At 38.3% G+C, this 22468-nt stretch overlaps 1 long non-coding RNA gene across 1 annotated transcript; it reads left to right on the forward strand.

Annotated features, from left to right (window-relative positions):
• Positions 1-13292: 13292 nt before the first annotated feature.
• Positions 13293-22200, forward strand: LOC121068506. Its single transcript, XR_005818914.1, has 3 exons — positions 13293-13508; positions 14129-14225; positions 20508-22200. It is a non-coding gene; the product is annotated as an uncharacterized LOC121068506 (long non-coding RNA).
• The last annotated feature ends 268 nt before the right edge of the window (positions 22201-22468 follow it).

Here is a 22468-nt window from a genome sequence, read left to right on the forward strand (position 1 = left end):
TCCAAGTATCTTTAGAAAATGCAAAGCGCTCTTGGCTTGGATTTCATACACAAGCCATTGCCAAAAACCTATCTGCATTTTTTCCCTTGTATATCCTAATTCTAAACTTAGTTTTCCTTTTACATTCTGCAGTGCTATGCAATCCTGGGGGGAAATAGCTATTCAGAGTAGCATTAACCCTGTGTGAAATACAAAGTGTGAACATTTTAGCTGCCCATCATCACTCAGCTGAACAAAATGGCTTTGTGGCTGGCACTTCTTCCACCTTACTTCTCCTCCCTGAAATTGCTTAAACAAAATCCATCTTACTCACTCTTTCTAAAACCATAGGCTTGCATTGTCTAGCCTGTCTAACAGCCCCCTAATCCAGTCAGAAAGCACAACCTGTTTGAAATAACCAAATATGCATGTGGAATTTGCATTAGAAACATAATAGACCTCCTACCCATGGTTATTACAGCCTGTTCAATTGTTCAAACATGTCTCCCACCTGTTGCTGTTTATAATGTGCTCAAGTGCCATCAAGCGCAAAAGTTACGGTTCCGTTTATATGGAACCTTCTTAGACATGCATGAGGTGCAAGATACATTTACAAGAGCCTTCTTTCATCTCTTCCATTAAGCATAACAGGGGACTCATCTCCTTCCTTGATGCACATGCAACTACAAATGTCATTTTTGGATATAAAACATTCCCACCCAGCAGAGACCGAACCCAGGGGTTACGAGCCTAGAAGTTCTCTTGAGCCTTTCCTTTGGAGAAGGACAGAATGAAAAAACAAACAAACAAAAACCTTTGAACTGGTTTAATTGCTCTATTGTGGTTGCACGCAGGATGAAAATGAGGAAGGAACATGCAAGCATTCGGGTGGGAGCTTTTCCAAAATCCTACAGGAAATTTGTGTTGGCGTTAAGGGCCTGAAGCTTTCTGAAGTTAATGGAAAGACTGAGAATGACTAAAGTGTGCTCTGCATCAAGCCCTTAATATAGAAATGCATCCTAGGAGGAGAGGTGCACCTTGTGCATGGTTACAAGGGATTGTAGCCAGCAAAAAAGAGTGAACTCCTGGTTCTAATTAAGCCAACCAACATTTTTATCATTAACTAAACAGAGCCAAAGTTTGTGTACTTTTAAAAATTCAGGTTACTTAGTTCAGATTCTTCAGGTTAGGCAGTGTCAGGATGACCTAAACAAAAAATACTGCAATAAGTTCCCTAAATCTATGTACAAGTACGTATGAAGAGAATCAAGTTTTAGAAATGGAAACGGTGAAATTTTAGTTGCTTTACATGCTGATGGCTTTAGAGCAAGGGAAAGAAAGTCTGGGAGAAAACATCTCTCCTCAAATATGTATTCACACATTTTTATGAAGTTTTACAGCTTTTTTATATTAACCACTTTATAACTAGGAATAAAATTAGAAGTATAACTTCATTTTTTTTTTCAAATAGCCTTGTTGAATACATGAGATTTCATTTTTTTCATCCATCTCATCCCTGGTTCTGGAAAGCAGGAGCTTTTAGAAAAGTGTGGATGAAGCTTAACAGGAGTAACTGTTTCTGCAACATAAGAAAGAATTACCCAGGGAAAGGTAGAGAGATTTTTAGATATATGAAATGGCTGTGGTATTGTATAGAGAGACCTACATAATGGGTTTGTTCAGGCACTAGCAGTCTTACTACGCAAATGTGATGTTCCACACAAGCAAGTTTACCTTATTCTTAACAAAGGTTTCACTAGCTAAGGGATTGTCAGTGTCCGAATTACACTTACGACATACCATGATCTCTCCTTTCTTTACTCTACCACAAACCACACCTTTTTCTTCATGCTTACAAAGGTGGTAGTGTTATCCCATTATAAAATGAGATAATCCTGTGGGCTCTGAGCTTGCAGAACTTCTAAGTCCATCTTCTGGTTTGGTGCCACTGTGTGTATCTCTGTGGACCTCTGTGTGAGCAGTATTCCAGGCACAGCTGGCTGAAACACTGCTGTATAATATGTTTTGGAAGGAAAACTAGGTTTTCAGCTAAACATTTTTTTCTTTCATGGATTGTCTGCTTTCCATGGTAAATTCCAGCTTCTGGCTGAAAACCCAAAGCATTTTCAATAAAATGCCATGTGTGTTTCTGTGAGATGGTGCATGGCATGGGAAGGTAGGGGAACATTTTCTGACAAGTACTGCTGATACAAACTCATATTAATGTTGATGTTTTTTCATGCAGCAAGTTAGTGGAGCCACTGGAAATTACAGACAGATGGAAGATACAGGTTGTTGCATGAAGCTTGTTCAGCATGCTGAACAACACCACAAATATGTTTTTATATGCACTGTTCTTTGAAGTGTGATGGATGTAGCATGTGTGAGTTGCTGTCTCATTTTTCTATTGAATTATAAAAAAAACAACCCACAGATCTAGCTGGGTGGTAGCTCCATTTTTTCCCAGTAGCTTCTGACAGTAGTTACATTTCATTTAAAACATACGCTCACTTTTCCTGCATTCCCCAATGTAAACACATAAGAGATGCTGGAATTTACTGAAGAAAAAGAACTTTGCAATCCTGTACTGCAGAGGGTGGCACAGGAGGGCCAGAGAAAACACATCTGTGGGTGAAAGGCTCACACTGCCTTTCACAGCCAAAAGGCTATCAGTTTTGCTTCTGCTGCCCACGGAAGCACTGATCTCAGCATCTGCTTGCTTTGGAGGGGGTGGGGCTGTGGCCAGCCCCAGTATATGACTTGAAGGGAAACATAGGGGATACAGCTTTCTCCTGCTTACAGAAATAAGGGGGTGGCACAGTTTGCCTGATGCTGCCTTGCCGCTCTCCCTTGGTTAGCCCATTATCCAGCATCAGCCTTAACTGTGCCTCTACCTTCTGGTTGTGTCACTTGGGCATACTTTTAGTATTCAAGGGTATGCTTGCTGATTTCCTGGCTAAAATATACATATGACTGCCAACACCTGAACATTTTCAGCTTCTTCTGTTACCAGAGCAAATGAAGATTTTTTTTCTATTTTTTAATCGTTATTTTAATTTTGAGTTCTGTGTCTCTGGGTTAATTTGTTCTGGCTGCAGCTTGAAAGAATGCCATACTCAGAAAGCCCTAGAGGCTTAAAGAGTGGAGCAATTACTGCATCCACATTCTTGGAAATGGCTGATAACAGAGGAGACCATTCCTCAGCTCAGCAGCAGGCCTGAGTACGCTGTGAGAGCATACAGCATGAAAATGACTCATGGGCCAGCACGGCATCCTCAGTGCTTGTACACTGACATCAAAGCCTAGGAACTCAAGGCCTCCCTTGAATGAGCTCAACTGCATTTAAGGAGATTCTGGTAATCAGTCTAAAAAAAGCACATTAGACATGTACAAGGAAGCAGAGCACACAATTCCTTTGTTATCTCTGGCATCAGTGATGTGTATAGATGGTGTATAGAGAAGAGGTGCATTTTCCCAGGGTGTCGGTCAGAGAAGAGCCCTGCAGGGTTTTTCAGATGTCCATCAATGCAATTAGCACTTTTCAGGGAAAAGTACACTCCACTGTTATATTTTAAAGGAAAGCATCTTATGACATTGTTAAACACTGAATTAGGTCCTTACAAAGTGTTGACTTTGTTAGATTCTGAAAATTTGTCAAACAGATGTTTTGTAGTTTTGTGATACTGGCATGTTCACTGATCTAGAAATATTCCTTACTGTCCTCTTTGCTCCCTAAATGTTTGCGGATTATCATCACCCTATTCATCTATCTGTAAAAAAAACTCAAGTCAACTTTTCCCACAAACAATAGATACCACTTTGTTCTGGGCAGTTCTGACTGCAGTGTGTTGAGCTCCTACATTTTCAAAGTCCTTCACATCAATATCCTGTCACCACTAGCCCAGTAATTTTAAAACTTAGCAAATCTAGTTTTATTTTCCAGTGCTAGAGGGTTGTCTTGTTACATCTGCATTTAATTTCTCAATAATAAAACCTTTGATACTACTGTTTCTAATTGAGTGCCATACTGAGTAGTTTTGTGACAAAAGCTCATTAACTGTTACTGGTGCATTGAAAATCCTCTATATGTTTCTTAAAGGTCTTGCAGCTCAGGCAAACTGGATTCAGTCCCATCTCTGCCCCAGACTGCCTTCATGACTGTGGGTAAGCTGCTCTTCTCAATGTCTAGACTAGGTCAGCTGTCTCACAGGCGGGATAACTCTCCCAGTGCTACTTTTTCCTGTACGTACAAAGGAATACTAATGTTTCCAAGTTTCCACACAGCAGTTATTTGGAGTCAATCCTAATTTCTGACAACAGGTATTAGCAGTGTATAGCTCAGTGATGCTCTAATTCTGGCTGACATCTCTTTGTAATGATAACTAGTGGTTCTGCAAATAAACATCAACAGCAAAAAGCAAAAATACTGTAAGTACAGTCTCTAAAACTTGTTACAACTTAGAGACAAAAGATCTTGCAGCATGTCTGCTAGCAAATGTTGTTCAGGTTATTCTTCATTTAAATTTGTCAAGTTCTTGAAGTTTGAATGGACTTTGCTTTTTTTTAAGTGTGGGGTGAGCAAAAGGAAAGGGACAGAAACATAATGACAATACAATGGAGTCATTACAAAAAGTATGGGAGAAACACTTGGGAGGAACAAAGATTTAGAAATAGGAAGGAGGAAAGGTCGATTTGAAAAGAGACAGGAAATACTTGTAAGCATTTCACAAAGCATTAGAATGATAGTTTTTTGAGTGATGAAATCCACTGTTTTAGTGCTAAATTTATGATGTTCACCTGCTGTGACATATGGCAAGTACTGTCATGGTATTGTGGCTAGCAGCAGCATAAGTCTCCATATATATAAGCTTAAGTTCCTGCTTTATTATTCCCTTGCAATTCTGGGGGCATTCCCATATTCAAGTTTCAGATAAGCCCACATAAGTACTTGCTTTATAAAAGAATAGTAGATTTAGACTAAGTAGAGGAAATCTCATTTTTGCCGAATGGAGTGGTTACCAAAACAACAGATGTGAGTAACATTGGTGCATCTTTCAACAGCAGCTCTTTGGCACAAATACACATTTGTTTGAAGAATACCAAATGTCCATTTGTAAGAGGACTAAAAACATCCCAACTGTGTTTTACTCTTTCCTAGCTGATGACCTGTAAATTTGCACCTTCAAGGGAATGCCACTTTACCCAGGCTGTGTATTTTTGGAAATTATCACTGTTGTCACTAAATCATATTTTATAGTCCTATTCCTGCAGCAACAGTTGTTCATTAACAGTTTTGTGTTGTTGTTTGGTGTTTTTTTTTTTTCTTTTCTTTGGAGTGAGACATTAATAACTTAGTGCTCTTTCTCATCTGAATTTCAGGCTATGGGTTTATGTGTTAAAAAAGTCTTCTGAAATCTTCAGCATCATGACAATGAGAATCTAGGAAAAGGTATGTAAATGTCTCCTCTCATCTAGCCAGTCATTCACTATCCATCTTAAAGCACAAAGATAAGCCCTTTCTGCTTTCACACCAAGCGAAGGAGAGAGTGAGGAGAACAAAATTTCCCCTTTTTCAGATATAATTTGCTTAATTGATGGCTACCAACCGTGACAGAAAGGTCAGAAACTGAAAAATCAGTTACTTCTTTTGTAATTCTTTTCAGAAAAGGCATTAGTTCAACCTTAGGAAGACGTTTTGGCCTTCCAAGGAAGGGAAAGTTCTGGAGGAAAAACAACCATGTAGAGAAAAACAGCTAACTGTAGAGCACACTAATACAAAAGGGAATGGCTGGGAGGGGGTACAGGATCAGAATAGGGAAGCAGAGGAGGAACATGGAGAATAATATTAATGTCAGTGCCCAGTGGCCCCAGAACCAGCAAGGAGCTGGTGATGGTTGCCTGGGAGCACTTTGTCTGGGGACACAGAGGGACAGGTGAGAGGAGATGCCACCAGCATGGGGCCTCCCCCCACCCCACCAAGCCCCATTCTTCCTCCTGGGTGTCCAGTTCAGCCGGCGCAGAAGGAACCTGATGAAGAAGCTCTGATGACTACCAGAATTTTATTCTGAAAGTTTAGACATCTCTTTCATTCGTCTGGTCATCAAAGGTGATGCCCCAAATGGGACTAGGAGAGAAGCTTAGAAATAGCTTAAATGGTAGGGTCAAAGTGGCTTATAATGTCCTCAGTAAAATAGTGAGAGACTTTCACTATGAGAACAACAAACTGACAAACAAACAAACAAAAAGTCAGAGAAAAAAAGCTGTTTTCCATATTTTGCTTGGAGGCAACAGACATTTATCATACCTTTTTTGGCACAACTAACTCTTGGCTCAGTGCAAAGCAAAACTTTCCATGGAGAGTGAATGGTGCTGCTGACCCAGACACAGAGGTGTGGGAATGTAGGGACTAATCCAAGCTGTCTCCAGCAAGGATGCTTTACTGAGGAGGCAGCTGCTGCTTTGTAATGTCTTTGTGGCATTTTTTATTATTATTAGTTTTGTACAGAAGGGTTTTCCTCCATGCCTGGGCCTCTAAAGCATAGCTTCCATGTGATTAATAAATGACAACACTGATCATTCTTGAAAGCACAACCACAGACTGGCTGGATAGCCTCTGCAAGCTCTCTGAGCCATGAAAGGCCAGAGGATAATGTTGGCTGAATCAAAAGATTCTTGAGGGATTTACAGAGTGGATTGAACTTGAAAAGGGAATCCTCTTTTATGTCTATTCTTAGGAAATAAATGCTAGGCACTATTCGGTGTTGTTCTGAGTTGGACAAGATCTTCAAAACTGAAAGTAGAACAAAATTCTTGTCATTCCCTCAAGGTACTCCAGAAGAGACTCAAACACCTAACAGAAGAAGAGAAAGAAGCCCCAAATGTTTATTTAGTGCAATAGCACAGGATGAAACCTAACCTGAGCTGAACAGAGAATATTCTGTTATTGTCTGCATTCATTTTACTACTCTACTTACCATCAAAGTATCTGCATGGCTTTCAACAGCACATGCATAATGTTTTCTACTCTACTCTTCTCTTCAAGGGTTTTCTAAAGTAATGCTGCTTTGGCAGAATTTTAGTCTGGGAACTGTAAGGAGGAGGCAAGGAAAAGTATTTCTTTCTTTTATACATGCTTCTCTATATTTGTTTCAGAGGGAAAAAAAAGGGCAAAGACACAGTTTTTGTATCTAAAATAAAGCATACACACAAATAAATTTTATCTGGAGAGTACAGTAGAAAACAGAAAAAGAAATAATTGACAGTGTCCTATATGTTTAGGAGTTTAGATACCTGAAGCCTATATATATATATTAGCATCAGTAAGAAGATTGTAGTTTTGGATGTCATAGAACTCTGACACAACTGAAAAACACCTAAAACCAAAAAAAGTGAAGTGAGCTACCAAGTCTGAATTACTTAAACTTTTCAGGAGTACTTGTTAAAAATAATTTTCAGTCTTAAGCCCACCATATTCTCTTTTGCTTCTATCTAAGTTTGGACAAAATTTGAAAACCTTTTCTTTCTGTTTTTGTCTTTATCTGTGCTGTACATACCTGCATGTACATGCTGTTAGAGGAATAAACATCTTACTTTTGCAAGCAGTAAAAATGAAATATACAGGATTTACAGCTCAAATGCCCTTGTAACTTCAACTATAAGAACAAGATAATGGAGACATCAGGGACTCTCATGAAATTAAGATCACAGCTATGTTCAAATAGCTTCCTGGTTCAGGGTGCAAGTGACTTTCCAATTGCACGAGGAAGGTTTGTGGTGGATCTGGGACCTTTTAACATGCAGTTGTGTTTTTTTCCCACACTGGTATCCTACGTCCCCTACAGAGGCTGTTAGTTTATGTTAAATATTTATGCTGTAGCGTCATTCACTTGTGTGTAACTCTGATACCTAATATGCAAGCACTCCTTGAAAAAATCTATATCCTGTACAATATTAAACGTCTGTATTTTGTTTGGTTCAGGTTCTCACACAAGTGTGAAAAGGAATTTGAAGCTATAAATCACTGTCGGTCAGTCTTTACCTTAAGTGCTAACCACATCCCTGAATCAACAATATGTTTTCCTTCCTTTCCACAGATGGGTTGACCCTGTGGGTTCGCCATGCATTATTACACCTCGAAATTCCAGCCGTGTTCACTGATTGCATCACCAAACACTATTCATTGCTGAGCTGAGGAACGTCTTCTCAGATGATTTGCAATCACACAGCTGAGAGTTTTTACTCTCCTAGCAGAGCCTGCTTTCAAACAGAAAACCCCAGCCCTGTTAATATAATCCTAATAGTTGAGGTAAAATATTAAAACACTTTCTAATTACTTCCTTCCCAATTCCTATGGCTTTTATTTTAATAACATGGATTTTTATTATTATTGCTTGGTTTCAGACTCATTTATTTTCTTTAATAGGTCTGCTCCATTTCCTTGAACTTTGAGCATGAGGGACCTGCATATTCAGCTGTTGACTTGAGATGATATGAAAATGAGATGGTAGCGAAAAGCTTGGAAATGTCACTTATTTGTGCAGTCTTGCCACATGGGTTCCCAGGGTAGTCTGTTCTCCCTTACAGAGCAATTAGACTCCAAATAATTTTAAATTACAGTTCAAAGCACTGCAGTGAGTTAGTGCTTTGAGGGAAGAGTGTGAAACATTGACTCAGCTTATAGTTTCATGCAACGTACAGGTATCTCTCAGAAGCATCCCAAATTAGTACTGGCTCTTTGCAGGGCAGTCTCCTCAAAGTAAACACATTTTAGAAGGGTGAGTTGAAAAAGACAATGGCAAGACATAAAGGAACAAGATTATCTCAGGGAAATGACCTTCCAATGGAAGAATGCTGGTTTGCAAGAAATGAGTGTCTCAGAAGGAATCTTCCTAAACAGAGCAGGAACATACACCAGAGACTCTAACTGAAGACAAACAGGCAAACAGCAGCTGTCTGCCCACTAATGGAGGTGAATCGGTTGTTTTCTTCCTCAGAACTCCTCTGTGTGGTTAATACGAAACATAAACTCATTTCATCACTGATTTATGCTCTTCTTTTGCAGTTGATTGGATAAGCTCCACCTTCAGCTGGTGTAATTCTGTCTCATCTCACTGATTTCAGCAGAGTTGAGGACCTGAGCTTTGAAAACTGAAGTTTCTTTTCTATTATTACTCTGCTTGATTTCATTATTTCACTCTCACATTGCAATGTTAAGGTTACATGAGTAATTTTGGAGCTCCTTACAAGAAAATATTTTATGTTTCCAACTATTCAGTGACTCCCTTTCCTCACATGCATCTCTTTTGTTAGGCCACTTGGTAGTTCCTCTCTCCCAAATGAACTCTATAACCCTATCTCTTCCCTGCCTTCTCCTGAGCTGCTCTCAGCATTCCCCTCCATCCTTGACAATAGTATTTTCCTACAGTACAGTCACCGGCACTTTGTACAGTCTTTTGCAAATGGTGAACACAGAAAACACATTTTCTGCCTTTTTGCCCTCTTATACTTTGGCTACTACAAACTGGCATTTTGTTTGCATTTTTCACCTTTCTATTTTCTTGTTGTCTTCTTTTTAGCACAGTTGTGCAGCTGGCTTCAATTTTTTTTTTTTTTTTCCATAGTAACTCCCAGGTCTTTTTCCAGAGAATGGTGCTGGATGGCTATTTAATTCAGCACATACAATACTTCTTGCATCATTTTGTTGACTGCAGACAAATTACTTAAGGTGTGCTAATATTGAACTACATTTATCACCTGCAGGCTCAGATCATCTCAAATGATCCAAAGACAAATTCAATTGCACTGTTCCTTCTATTCTGCTCTACTTCTAGTGCTAGTATTATATTCCACTCCAAATATTTATTTTCAGGAGACCTCTGCCAGATTATTTGTACTTGTTAGTTCTCTTAACATTTCTTAATTTCCAGCAACTTTTGACCACAGGGACAAACTGAAGTCCTCTGTGCATGAGTTCCAAAGGCTATACAACCATCACAAGGTAAAAATATGAATATGGTTCTTATTTTCATATTTCACAGATTCACCTCTGAAAAATTAAAATTTGAGAAGGTAAAATTTTCAAAAGGGCTTAAATCCAGATAAGGTGAGTGAGAGCAACTATGAAGAACTGCTGAGAGCACGAGGTTTAGTTGCTTGAATGGGAATCCACTTTGTTAGGGCTAAATGATCCTGGAAGTGTTGGTATGTAAAGACCATTGGTGTATACTTTACTTCTAATGTGCAAATGTATTTTGGAATAATATCAGTCCCTTTAAGTACTTTGAAAACTGTAACATCACTTAAAAGTTTTTGCATGCCAGTGGAATGTACTTGACAGTGCCTACCACTTCTTGTAACATTTTTCAGTGAAATCAGATCTTATCTGACTGCCTCTGTAATGAGAATGACCATGGGTCAAAAGAGCAGTCCTTTCAGGTAAAAGAGTAGTAATTCCTCATCTCTTGGGTAACTTGAAGAGAGGCAGATGATTTCAGGACTACATTTACACTTGTTTTGAGTAGGATTTGGACCCTGTTCAAAAGATAAAAGCCCTTGCTTTGTTTTTGCTTCAAAACAAAAATAGAAATAAATAAAAATAAAAAATAAAAATAAATTCAGGTTATAGCATAAGACTACTGAAATGTCCAAAGCATCAGGGAAGAAACATGAAGATATGAAGCATTCGGTTAGAAGACAAGATGTCTGTCTTTTTTTTTTTTTTTCCCCTAGAATTTCCTGACTATCTAAAAATAAAGCCATCATTTCAATAATGTGACTGTGTTTTAAAGGGTTATGAAGAAATAGCAATCTGTGACTTTAATATCCCAGTGCATGTTAGACCTTTTCTGGCAGTGCTGTGAAAACATTTCCTACATACTTTCAGCCTTATCATGGAAAGTCAGACAGAACTGGATCACATGGTTTGATAAGTTTTCAACCAAATAAGAGTCAGAAATGTAAAAGAAAAATACCCTGGGAAAGTTTCCTTCGGCTCGTACGTATGAGAGAATATACTACATTCCCCTGTCCAGCCTATAATTAAGATGAAAGGCATATTTCCATATAATTTGCCATTCAGTGGCATGGTTTGCATTCCATGTGGACTGCATCATCTTGATTCTTCTAATGCAATGAAACAAAACAAAAAAATGAAATCAGTCTTAGTAGTTTAATAGGATGCGTTATTTCAGTTCAGAGTATTTTTAACTCCCAAGAAACAAAACTACTTTTAACTCCTAAGTTTTCATAAGAATTAAAAAGGCTCTGCAAAAGTCTGATTCCTGTATATAAAACCAATACGGTACCCAGATTTGAAAAATATTACACACAGAAACTCACACACAGAGTCAGCCTTTAGCACTGACTTCCAAAGCCCAGTCTCATCAAAGTGTATTAGGAGCTTTCTTTGGAGGCCAGAAATATATTTGTGATAAACATGTGGTAGCCCTGACCAACTAAGAAAGGCTTACAGGTTTATTCAACCTCTGCTGCAGTTCCACCAACTTCACTGGAGTTCAGTAAACCTGAACACTTGAGTAAATGGTAAATAACTTAGGAGCTCTTGAGAAGTTCTTCCCTTGTGAGCTCTCTAGTGCTTCCTAATTCCATCTGTGCTAGAAATGGCATAAGCACAGTCTTTCTCATGGTAAATCAGTATTTCCTTATTTTGTCTAGACTGGGATGAAGAACAGCAGAGGATACACACATGTAAACAACTTAAAAGAGAAAATAAGTTGAAAACTTTTTTTAACCCCAAACACAGTTCAGTTCAAGTTTTATGCTAGGGCCTGCACTGATTCTTCTTTTACATAAACCTGCTTGTCCATCATTATTAGAGTCTGAATCCCAAGGAGATATATGCTTAAAGTCAGATGTCTGGCCGTAGATCTATGGGAAATACGAATGTCAAGACACATCTGGAGAAAGCACAGAGCCCTTCAAACATGGATTCTTCTGTTCAGATACACTGTTCTGTACTAGGGGCCCAGTGAAGCCACTGGAAAATTGCCAGTGTGCTGAGGACCTGGCCCATGATGATGAAGCTCTGTCCTATCATCCTGAGCTGGGATTAAAACAGGGCTGAGAGACGAAAGAGAGGAGAGAACCTCTCTCCAGGCTCCCCATTGTACAGAAAGAGAGCTTGCACTCCATGTATGTTTCCTTGCCCATATAGCAGCTGTTCTGGAGTTTTAACACTCCATTTTGGCTTGGCAATGTCCCCAGCTGAAAAGGTTCTCATAGTTTAGTTCTTTACTTGATAGTTATGCATAATTTCCAGAATTTCCTTATACGCTCCTACATTATTCCTTCTCCTGCAGCTTCAGTGTCAGTGGTGAGCTTTCACCACCAGGAGAAAAAGTCCATTCCATATAAAGAAAAAAAAGTGTTTATTAAGAGCTAATGCATCATTTTCTGTTGGGTGTGTACTGTGTAGACATTTTCTCCTGGTGGCGATAGCCTACCGTTAACACCAAAGCACTAGGAAAAGGAGTAGTGGGTGTGTATATCGCCCTCTCGAAAGTATGTATAGCTAACACATCACTGCCTGTTGGGTCCCAGGTAAAGGACAATGCACCTGAAGCAGTGCTGCAAGACGAGACCAGAAAATGAACTTTCTCAGCATCCTCCGTTCCTGTGTCTTTCTGTCGAGAAAGACCAAGTTACTGCATTTCTTCCTTCCTGGTGGCAGCTGTGGCCTGCAAGGGTACTCACATTCCTCGCTTCTTTCCTCTCCCTCCCTTCCCACATTTGTCAGGACCAATGGGATTCAGGCAAACTATTCCTGCATGCTCCCCCTGGGACAATTTGATGGGCTTAGGAAAGAGAATGCAGAAGGGGATATGAAAACTGAGCTTCTGGAGGAACTCTGGCTTCCCACATGAGACCAGTCTGGGCATGTACAAGTGCAAGCCTGAGAAGCTGAATACGGCCAGTCACCCTGTACAGATCATAACAACACCTGTGGTCTTTTGGACGTACTTCTGATGAACAATGATGTAGAGGAAGAATAAATCCAGGAGTAGAGGGAAGAAGGAGCAAAGCTTCCATGTCAATTGGCATGATAGTTGGTTTTCTTTAGATTTTATATAGTATCAGTATCTGTGGCAGATAGGCCTGAGAAGAGTCAGTGTTCAGATTCAGCTTGTGTAAGTATCCCAGGGTTTAGATGTATATCTGAACTGCATCTGCACTATGCAGAGTAACTTCTTGAGTCTGCTCTGTGTGGCTGGATATCATGTAAGAACAGGCTTTCTTGTGACATTTCCAACACTTCTGCTTCCTGTCATGGCAGTGAAAACAGCCGTCCTTGTGGTATTTCAACAATTCTTCTTCTAAATGGAAACCAGAAGTAGAAGGGGGGTGGGAGGGGTGGAAATACAGGAGACATCTCAGAACTTTGGAAATCTGCTGCTGGAGTTTTGTTCTAGAAAAATTTAGGGGTCAGATTTTTTTCCCAAACCAGTTCTACAGAAGAGAGAACACCGAAGAGGAACTGCAAGTGCTACTGGCATAAAGGGGTAATTCAAGTTGTATCCCTTTTTGTATTGATGAACATTTGATGGAGTTGAAAGAAAGTATAATTAAAATGAATAAAAGTAAACATTTTTTTCACATGGCTTATGCTTAGCTTCTGTAGCTCATGGCCACAGGATATCACTGAGGCCAAAAGCTTAACAGGATTTAAGAAATGATGGGTCATTTGTATGGATAATAAAAATATTCACTGTCACTTTGGATAGTTATATTAAAATATTTGCAGGGGATATAAACTCATCTGCTTCATGGTATAAGCCAGATCCTAAGTGAATGTCATTAGGGAAAAAATGTGTTAATACACGTCTTTTAATAATTGTTCTTTCATTGCATATTAATGTGACATGTCTGGTGTTACAGAAGAGAGGCTATTGAACTAAAAGAAACAATTGTATAATTTCCTATTGCTCTCCATAGCCTTCTTCTAAATGCATTGCATTAGAGGACCAGAGTACAGAAATTGCATGTATTGGTACATGGGTCATTCCTCTAGCGTGTGTGAAATAAGACCAAAGCACTTTTTTTACAATCACTATACTACTTAATCACAATAACTTAGTAAGAACTGTGAATCCTTATGTCCTTAACACAGATTTTCCAAAACTATGTGTTTTAGTTCAACATAACTCAGTGATTTCCAGATCAGATTTAGTTATCATAATGATCTTCACCAGACCGTAATATCTCACTCCTTCAAATGACACTGCAAAAAGGTAAGCTATTTAACCTTTATAATAGCCAGTAAATATAAATATGATATATTCTCCCGACAGTATTTGGGGGAAATGAAACAGAACAATTAATACATTTATAGAAAGCTGTATGGCAAATCAGTAAGAAAACAGAATTACAACTGCAGTATTCAGGATTTCTATACCTATTAGTAATACACTGAATTATGGTATATCTTTTCTAAATCCATATATGCATATAGGTGTGAACGTCTGTAACAATGATACTCAAAGGGCTAATCTATTTGACAGCAAGAACTGGTCAGAAAAAATAAATTTCTATCCCCATGGGAAATTTCAATATTTCAAAGCTGGTTTTCATTTCAATCTGAAATAAAAAGTGAAATATATGTGTTTCCCCAGAAACAAAAGTTTGCTTCAAAATCACTGAAGTGTTTCATTTTGATAGCATCAACTTCATGTGACATTAATTCCCTTGTTAATACATTTTAAATTGACCATGTTGAAGCACTGTAGTATATTACATTTTAATAACTCAGTTATTATATGTAATGTACATAATACACTGAACAGAATATATAGCTTTAATATTAAAATTAAAATACAGATACAATTTAAAGGTCAGAACAAAATCAAAGCTTTGTTGCTTATCTGAATGCAATATTTCAATAAGATGTTCCAGGTGACACATACTCAAAGTTCTTATCAACAAACATTGGCTAATATTGCATGTTTCCTTAAAACAAACAAACAAAAAAGCAAGCATGTTTTTCATCAGAAATAATTTCTACTGAAAAATTTTCATCTGGTTTTCTGAAATTTCTAAGCTGTGTCCCTTATGCCATCAAAACTGATATAATTCAAGTGCTGAGGAAAGCTACTTCTCTTGTAGTAGAAGCAGTAATGGAGACACATTCATTAAAGTAAGAGAAAAGTGAAAATGATGATTATAGATAGCCTCAGGTTACTGTCTGGTACAATAACACGGTTCCTCTCTGCACAGTAATGAGTAAACCAGATGTATCCTGCAGTGATTAGAACAGGAACACAGTTAGCTTAGAAATATATAAAGCTATGTTTTAGTTATCTAGAAAGATTCAGAACAAAAATATATTTTCTCTAGATCTAGCTGATTGAATAAATATCTTTAGATTACATACTAACATTAGTAGCAATAACAATACTATATTAATAATTTGGGATTGACTCTCATCCCTCTCGAGCACTGTCTAATTCATAACTAGTACCATTTCATGGCTGAAAAAGCTGTAACTGCCTTAACTTTCCTCTCTCTCTCTCTCTCTCTGTCTGGGGAGGGGACATTGCCCTCTAAGGAGTGGGGGAGGTGTTGCCTTCTGTGTTAAGGAAGGGATTGATTGCGAAGAGCTGCCTCTGAGAAACAGCCATAAACAGGTTGAGAGCTTGTGGGTGAAACTTAAGGACCAGATCAATTAAAGACACCTTGTGGCCAGGGCCTATTGCAGGCCGCCTGATCGGGGGAGCCTGTTGATGAGGCCTCCTTGCTTCAGCTACAAGAAGCACCACACTCGCATGCTCTCATCCTGATGGGGGAAGTCAGCCACCTGCATGTCTGCTGGAAAAGGCACCCAGCAGGCTGGGAGCAATCCAGGAGAGTCCTGGAGCGCATCAAGGATAACTTCCTGGTCCAGGTATTAGACAAACCAACCAGAGGAGAGCTGTTACTGGACATGGTGCTCACCAATGCAGATGAACTCATTGAAGAGATGAAAATTGGAGGCAGCCTGGGCTGCAGTGACCACACCCTGGTTGAGTTTGTGGGATATGGCAAAGGAATATTGACGAAGAGCAAAGTCAGGACCCTGAACTTCTGAAAAGAGAACTTCAAGCTATTTAAAGACCTAGTAGATGAGATCCCCTGGAACACCACTCTTAGGGACAAAGGAGCTGAACAGAGATGGCAACTCTTTAAGGTTGTTTTCCTTTGAGCACAAGAACTCTCCATCCCCTTGTGTAAGAAAGTGAGCAGGGAGGACAGAAAATCTAGATGGCTGAGCAAGGTCCTGCTGGGCAAATTGAGGCACAAGAAGGAAATGCACAGGCAGTGGAAGCAGGGACATGTGGACTGGGAAGAGTTCTGTCTTTAACCCTAATCTCTATCTATATCGTCTAAATCTATATGTACCACTTACCTATATCACCTATCTATATCGTCTGTCTATATCTATCTGTATCCATATAGCCTACCCATCTCCTCAGTTCCAGGGGTAAGACGGATGGTCTGAACAGAGCAAATCTGGTTTTACATTAGGAGAGGAAGGAGGTGAGGGCTATTAGTTGGGTGAAGGGGTAGGGAGAAGCAAATCCCATTCTTTTTATCATTACAGGCCAGAGTTATGTTTCCTTATGTTGACTGACCATGCCTCTTTTTTAAACCGAGAAATGGGGTATGGAATTTTATAAACTGACAAACAGCAATAGTATAGACTATATTTTGCATAGTACTGCACTGCATCTGTAACTATTTGTACCACAGCAATCCAGTGCCTACCTTTATTTAGCAGTTCCTCATGACTCTAAATCTTTTAATTTTATATTATTTTTGTCATAAACTCCTGCCATCTATCAACCCCTGCTGTTCTTCACATTCATGTTTTCCATTTGATTTTCATTGGTGGTTCATCTTAAAGGAGTTATGAACGCTCTAGCATCTAATTTTAAACATTTTACCTTCCATTAAACAACTGTGTTCTCATGATGACATTTAAAGAGACAGATGATGAGTAAAAGTCAATGCCACTGTATGTTTCTGTATTTTGTGTTGCACAATACGAGTATTGTGCATCTGAAAACAGTAAAATCCAAATTGCATGGGGAAAGTGATATATAAACTTCTGCACTTAAAGATGTGTTATTTTGGAGCTAAAATGAGTTTTGAAGGTAGGTTGATGGAATTAAGCGGGATAATGTCAATATGCACAGGGAAAAAAACTACACTAAATCTTCTGTTGTTTAGCAATACTAAGGAGAAAAGAATCTACAGAAATCAACATAGTTACATCAGAAATGACCTTTTCTTTTGTGTTAGTGATATTATTTGTTTAAACATTTCAGTGTGATCACTCCATAAATTAGAAGACAGTGTTATTACACCAGTTCTCAAGTCTTCAAGGAGTAAGAGCAATTCAAGGCTGATCTTCATTATGGCAGTGAAATGAGGCTTCACTGTTAAGGCTGAACTGAGATTTGTGTTCATAGCAAAAACTAAATCTTCTCAAGGAGCATAAAAGTGCAGTATATGCCCCCAAAATTACAGCTCTTGCTCTGAGTTATGAATGTGTTCTCTGAGAATTTTCTGGCATATCTACTTTTTCATCATGAGTTATAAATACTTTTAAGATTTTCCATGAAAAGTATGTTAGCCTGTCTAATAACCTCTAAAAAAAGCCTCCCCGGTCATAGATCTTTAAAAATATAACAGTTCCTAAAATGGAACAAGATCTAGAGCATGGGTTATCTTTTCATTTACTCCAATAGTCAAGAACATTGATCTCTCAGTTCTCCATAAGAAATTTTAATCTTGGTTCATTGGAGACCATCATCTCAGTCTGTAAAGTGGAGGAAATGACCCATCCTTTCTTTCTCATAATACTACTAAGAATACATGCAGTTCTCAAATGCAGCTGCCTGAACAGGGTTTTCCTATTCATCCCACCTACCTTCCCCCAGGCTGTTAATGTTCTACTTGTCTAGATCTGTAGCCATCTCTAATGAGAAATGTAAAACACCTGCCGCATCTCTTACCTGTCTATATTGTCTTTCCAGCTTAGCTCATCCAGTCACTGTTTCAAAGTACCTCTTTTTGCTGTGCGTCTGAATCCTGCTCAACCAATCTGGAAACCTTAATTGAAAGAGAGCCCATTCTCTCTGGCACATTCAGACACATTCCAACCAGGAGAACAGACCCAACACTGAGTCTTCCCCACAATTCTAAAACCAAAGTCAACACTACAGTTTGGTATTTTACTTGGTGTAGTTTTCTTTTTGGTGGTAGATAGTAAATGGCCTCTCTTTTCTGAAGCCAGATCAGGACTAGCAGGACATGAAGTGCTATTCCAGAAAATAAAAATAAATAAATAATAATAATAATAAAAATAAAATTTTTAAAAATTGTTGTCATCCAAAGTAATGAGTCCTCTCTGTTTTTGTCCCTGTGATGGAGTAAACAACTGTACATTGAAATTTTTTTGGAAATGTAAATTGGAATGTGGAACTTTCAGTTGAAGTTGTGAAACAGGAGAAAAATGGCAATCATAGTGGTAGAGGAAAATCTTGAAGGGGTGAACATACCAAGTTTCTTTACAGGAGTTAAGTTAACAGGATACTGCTACTAGGTTTAGCTATGTAAAGTTCAGCCCGTTTTGGTGGAATTGGCTGTCCCACCTAGTGTAGCTTGCTTGCATTGTAACAAAAAGTGTTGTAACATGACTAAATATTTTAGCTATATAGCCTTGGGGGAACTAAATATGGGCTTTAGTGGTTACTGATAAAAACTACAAATAAACTATAGATTCAGTCCTTCATTAGGAATGCAGTATCATTAAAACTGTACATGCATTCAAAAACATTGTAGCTGATCATGACTTCCAAAGTCAAGCAGAAAAACTAATCTTCAGAGACCGTACCCACACACATAGATGGTTAGCAGGCAGCAACACCCATTGACATCACAGCTCTGGACACATTCAAGGAAGTGATTAGACCACTATCTAGATGAGTGCATCCAGTTGGGGCCTCCCTGGCCAGGAAAGACATTGATAAACAGAAGTGAGTTCATGCTCAGGGTGCTCAAGCACATGCACTGTGAGGAGAGACTGAGGAGATGGAGCTGTTTAGCTTAGAGAAGAGACAGTTTTGAGTGAAATGATAGAAAATGACTACACAGAAAGCTTGAGTGCAGTCATCCAGCCAATAAATATTATGCAGACTTGTACAAAAAAGAAATTATCCTAAAAGATGAGGAAATGTGTTTTTTGTAACATTTTCTCTAAATTCAGGTACAATCACCTAATCTTTGTTTGAAATATCAACCTGAGAAGTCCTAAAACAGAGTTTTACAGAAAAAGAAGAAAAATACAATGATGGAAAGAAAATGGATCCAGAAGGAATGTGCAAACAAAGCTTTGTAGGATTTTTTGTTTGGCTGGTTTGTTTTGGCTTGTTTTGTTGTTTTGGTTTTGCGGAATATTCAGAAATCACAATCTGGTTTCAGTCATGAATATCTTGTAAAACTGAAGTGATGCATGTTATCTACAAGCATGTGAAGCTAATGATTCTCTACTCGACCTTTTTCTCAACTGTGGAGAGTTAACTTGAAGAAGCTAAAGAAAGAAATAATGAAACAAGTTACTGGGAGAAGACTAGCACAATTTAAATTTATCCATTCTGGTTGATAGCTTTTCTCTCTGATTATGACCAAGCAAAAGGCATTTCTTGGAACTTTCCCTAGAATGCAGCTGTAGGTATCTTTTTAACTAAAACAGCCTGACCCCCCCCCCCCCCCCCCAATCTGTTAGAGTATAATTTGTACAAATGGCTTTGTAATGCTGTAGTTATTTCTTTGATTCTAGCTTAATGTGAACTATTGAGAAAAAAAAAAAAAAAAAAAAAGATGCTTTATTGCCACTTTTCAAATGGGAAAAAATGAGGACCAATTCATCCTTTTCTTTTTTTTGTAGTAATCTCATGAAAGTATACAGATATCTTAAAGGTTACCTGCTGAATACTGAAATCAGTGAGAATTTTTCCATTAGTATCAACAGACATTTCTTTTGATGTGTTTTCCCTACATACAAAACCAAGAATAAGAACCCTCCACGTTCTTTAAAAAAAAAAAAAAAAAAAAAAAAAAAAAAAGGTGCAGTGATCCTTTTCTACACTTGAAAACTCAGAGAGAGATTATATCCCACAGAAACACTATTCATTATCCTTAGGTTTCTGGAGAGCTGAGCTACTCCACCGTCTATTCATAGATGTGATAATAAGAAACAGCTAAGAAATCTAAACCCTGAACTTCACCCAGTATATATTGACAGATTCCAATGAAATCAGGGCCAATTTGTTGGCTATGCTTTATTTGTTTGTTTGTTTGTTTGTTTGTTTGTTTTATTCAGACTGTTTAAAATTAAGCAGGACATTTGAAATTGAATGGTAAGTTTCAGGGGCACCTACCCATATAAAAATATTCATGTGAATTAGAAATAAACAACCATGCAAAGCTGCCTATGTTCTCATGTTCTCTCCTTTCCAACTGTACATTTTCAGATAAACTCTTTGGGATTTGAGGATTCATTACCAGCTGAGAAAACTGACACTCTGAAGATGGATCTATTTAATCCAAAATCCATTATCCCAAGGACTTTTCCTTTGCTTGTGTCTCTCTGCCAATAATCGAGTCTATGTGTCAGAATAGGTGCAAAGATTTTGTTGGTGCTGTTTAGGTGGTTTCAGTTTACAGAGGATGTTTCTATGGAAATAGTGCCCTGTATGCTTGCCAGCATGCTCATTTGGCTCGTCTAAGAACAATTCATTCAGTTTATATGTACAAGATTACAGCAGGGGGTAGTAGCAGAACTGAGAGAAGCACAGGCAAGGAGAAGCAGCAGCAGAAATTACTTGGTACCCTAAGCAACACAAACAACAACAAGCGATGAACTGGAGCCAAGCAGGAATTGGATTGTCCAGGATACTCTCCCGGTGCAGTGCATAGTGATCGCGAGTGCTCAGGCAGCAGAATGGTCCTCATGCGACCAGGGGAAAAGGAATAACAACCACTTCTGAAAACTGCAGGGATGTGGAGAACTCTCTTTCCCAGGGTGAGGGCTTCTGCTTACCACACCCAGCATCAAGTGGTTTGAAACCAACAACAAAGCCATAAACAACAAAAGAAGAACAGTAATAACACTAATAATGCTAAAATAAGAAGAGTTTGGCACCTTCCACTTAGAATCTATACAACATGAAGTGATGCCAAGCAACCAGTCATGTTGGCAGAAATAAATGATGGCAAGAGCAGAGCAAATTGTTTCACTGCAGAATACCTTCTGCTTACATTAGTCTCTGTTTTATGCTGATGGATAACCAACAGCACATCACAGATTTCTCAAACACACTTTAATGTTTAAGTAATGAAGTACTTTTATTATTTTTTCTATATTAATCAGTTTTACTTGAAATTAAGATCTGTTGCTATTAGGCTGCTGGGAGGCATTGCATTTTTTTATTATCCTAAGTGTGCTGCATAAATATATCCACCTTTATTAAAATATGTAAGGTATAGTTGATACAAATATTCACTTCTGTAATTATGGAAGCCTTTTTAGGTAATTTGTGTGGCTAGAGATACCCTTGTGTGAATGTACATTGCAAGAAGCACACAGAGAAATGTGACTGAGGCTGAAGTGGATTAATTAAACACTTGGTGTCTTGACTACAGCAACATACATAGTTACTTAAGTTTAATCAAGTTCTAAAATTCTTTGTAGAATTCAGATGCAATTACACTTAAAGTTAATCTGATGATTCAGTATTTTATTGAATCGAGGCCCATTTGCAGGAGCATTTGGGGGGGGACTTTTTGTTTTTTAGCCAACTCTACTTATTAAATTACAGTTTCTGCATGGCTATATTTTAGTTTTCTTTATTTTGAGTTCATTTTACAATGACAAGCCATAAAAAATTTCATTTGTCTTTAGAAAAGTCCAAACCCAGCAGCTCTCAGGAGCTGTTGATTTATGGTGTCCTGCTTTCATGATCTTGCAATGAGCATTTGTTCTGATGATGTGATGTTTGTGATTTCATATCCTGCTGTGGAGCTTCAGTGTGAGAAGGCGTATTTTGGAACTAAGATGAACTGGAATATTGCCTCACCTACTCATGCAATTTCAGGTCCAATGAATTGATTTAATCTCTTGCTCTTAATAAAAAACAGTTGTTATTTTTCTTACTCTCCACTGGATTCCTAGACCACAACTACAATGGTGTCAAGAAAACAAATATGAAAATCAGTGTTTAAGTGTAACTTTAAGTTCTTTGTGGCCAAACTGGCTTTCAACAGAGTTTAACCATCAAAATATGGAATAATTTTAATATCTAGTAATTTACTTTTACCCCTGAATTGCACCAAGTGTTATTTTTACTAACAATGACCACTATAGCTATCTAGTTAGAATTTCTCTTGTTGCAGTTAGTGACGATTGACTCCCCACCTGTTGTAGCACTCCCCT

Source organism: Cygnus olor, chromosome 3 (assembly GCF_009769625.2).
Source record: "Cygnus olor isolate bCygOlo1 chromosome 3, bCygOlo1.pri.v2, whole genome shotgun sequence".
Classification (NCBI taxonomy): Eukaryota; Metazoa; Chordata; class Aves; order Anseriformes; family Anatidae; genus Cygnus; species Cygnus olor.